Below are 2,771 nucleotides of genomic sequence, written 5' to 3'. Positions count from 1 at the left end.
TGATACTGCTTATGTCTATAGGCGACAGTTACCACTTTCCATGAAGTGGGACATCAGCTTGTTTACCATTCTAAGTTGCATAAAAAAATCTGAAGTAGACTGAAAATGCCAAAAATTGTAGCGCTGAAGATGTCACGAGACGCCTAGTAATTATACTAAGTAAATCATTAGTTTGTTTGCCGTTTTTGATTGAGACAGTTTTTATTAAAAATAATTTGCATTGGTCCTTTGTATCTGTCCCATTCGCAATTTGGCCACTTGCATCTGCGCCGTGTTTCGGTTTGAAGAATAGAATATGGTAGTGTAATTATAGAATACGTAGAAATAATATCTTTATACTAAGGCATTTCTGAGAATAAAGATGTTATTTCTGCGTATGTACCATTGTAAATGTCCTCATCTATCCCTATATATAACATACATACATATATATTCCTATATATATGTATGTATACAGTGATATTCATAGTACTGATCATGTTTATAAGAATCAGTATGCACTTTCCATCAGGAGGGTCTCCAACTTATTTGATTATACTAAATTGCTTTAAAATGTAAATTAACTCATCCTCATATATCGCAAATATAATTAGTACATTATTTTTGGGTAAATTTCTCTAGTTATCAAATTTATATTTAAGTTTTAATTAAACATTATTATTGGGTAACAGAATAGACGATAAATACATGTATGTATATTTTGTACTGATGCATATGAATGTAAATATAAACGATTTCTTAATCTTGCCGACTTTCGAGGTCTAGAAACTATGAGTAAAATATCAAACATGTAATATTCATAAATCCCTTAAACCTCTAATAAAACTTTTTTAGGAATTAATGTCTTTCTTCAATTCTTAATTTGAAAAAAAGCGACAAAAAGCACTTTACTGTGTAACGATTAAGTTAAATAGGTTTATAGCTAGAGCTTTTATGTTTTCATGAAATAAGGTAGAAATGTTAAATATCGAGTAGATAAAATGTTTAACGAACACCACACAAGAGCTTTTAATTCAGAACGATAATTAAAAAAAAGAGAATATAAGAAATTTTACATATTTTTTTTAAATCAAAGATACTATTAATATAAATATGAAAATTTGTAACGATAGATGGATGTTTATTATTATTTTTCGCAAAAATACTGAATAGACTAGAATGAAATTTAATATACGGGTAGGTTATATTCTAACCTATCACATAGGATGCTTTATGTACTGACTCAGATGGGTGAAGTCGCGGGATATAGCTAGTCATATATATATCAAAAGTTTATTATATTATAAAACTAATAATTATCTTGAGTTAATAAAGCGATTTGCAATTCCTCAAATTTTGATATCATGCAATATCTTCACCTATAATTATCGATAAGATTTATCAATAAATATTGTATTAGGTTTTACGATAAAAAACACACAAATAACATTTATGTGAACAAAAGTCTTAAGCCAACGAAATTATCAAACTCGAAAGGATATATGTATTATAAACGTTGTTTGAGAAAGTTTCGCATTTTTTCATTGCGACGCGGAACAAAAATGCCATTTAGACTAACAAGTAAAAGTATTAATCACGGACGAAAAAGATATCGGAACAAAAATGGGTACTTTATCAAAGAAATCACGTAGCAATGTTACATAAAAAGTGGTTTCCAACGCGAAATGTAACCGCTTAACTTTTAAAACGTATACGTGATTCAATTTAGAAGTTGTATCTCCAGACGCGGTGAGCCCGAAAACTGTCGCTAAAACCTATTCAACTTTCCTTCCATATTTTAAAAATGGTTTTGGTTACATGCTACTTGAAATCGCATGCCTTGTATAAAATTTTTCTATCGTGTACCGTATTTAGTTCTTGGAGGAATGTTACGTGACTGCATGTATTGACCTAGCAAAAATGTGGGTTAGCCTAAAGGAAATATGAAATTATTACTATTCACTAGATTTATTTTTATACGGAGCAGCTTTTTGTATTTTTAGTTGCAATAAAGCCATAACTATTACAATCCGTTAACATTCTACAACAGAGCATGAGTTTATCTTAATTAGATCAGGATATTAAGTTTACTATTATCATTTGGTCAGTTAACTTGGTATAAATTTTGAGTTTTCCTTATCTAGCATGATATCCTGAGTACGTTGAAGTAGGGTGAAATTGATGGAAGTTTCTGTGAAATTTTCTTGCATTAGTGTATATATATATAGTTTTGTCTATTAATGTCGTGAAGTAGCAATGCTTTCATTTTAGTACCGCGGTCACGCAACTAGTATACGACTCACATTAGAGGCATAGAATTAACCTTAGGAGTAGTATTCGTATATTACACAGAGTTAGGTACTATATTTTGTGCTGCTCCTGATTTATTTATGTTTAATCGCTATGGATATCACTTAACATTTTCATTCCCAGTGGAAATTCTTTTCTTTTTTTTATACAACTTAGAATGACAAACAAGCTGACGGGCCGCCTGATAGAAAGTGGCAACCGTCGCCTATAGACATGAGCAGTATCATGGAAATAACAGATTATACCGTTTCACCTATGATACTCCTCATGTGTTGCCATACCTGAGGACTCATATATTACATTCCTCTATACCCTGTAAATTCAGGGGTACCTCTGAATTTACAAGTAAACGACTTTTGTAAAAAATCTCCGTCTGGTTTCTTTTCGAACAACACATTTGTAGAGCTAAGTTCGCCTGTTACTCAGCTTGCTTTTATGTAAAATATATTTTTATACATTATTATATTTACAGTCACCCATAT

This window comes from Galleria mellonella, unplaced genomic scaffold (genome assembly GCF_026898425.1).
Source record: "Galleria mellonella isolate WM207_F2 unplaced genomic scaffold, CSIRO_AGI_GalMel_v1 utg173, whole genome shotgun sequence".
In the NCBI taxonomy this organism is placed as follows: domain Eukaryota; kingdom Metazoa; phylum Arthropoda; class Insecta; order Lepidoptera; family Pyralidae; genus Galleria; species Galleria mellonella.
This window is presented reverse-complemented; position numbering follows the sequence as displayed.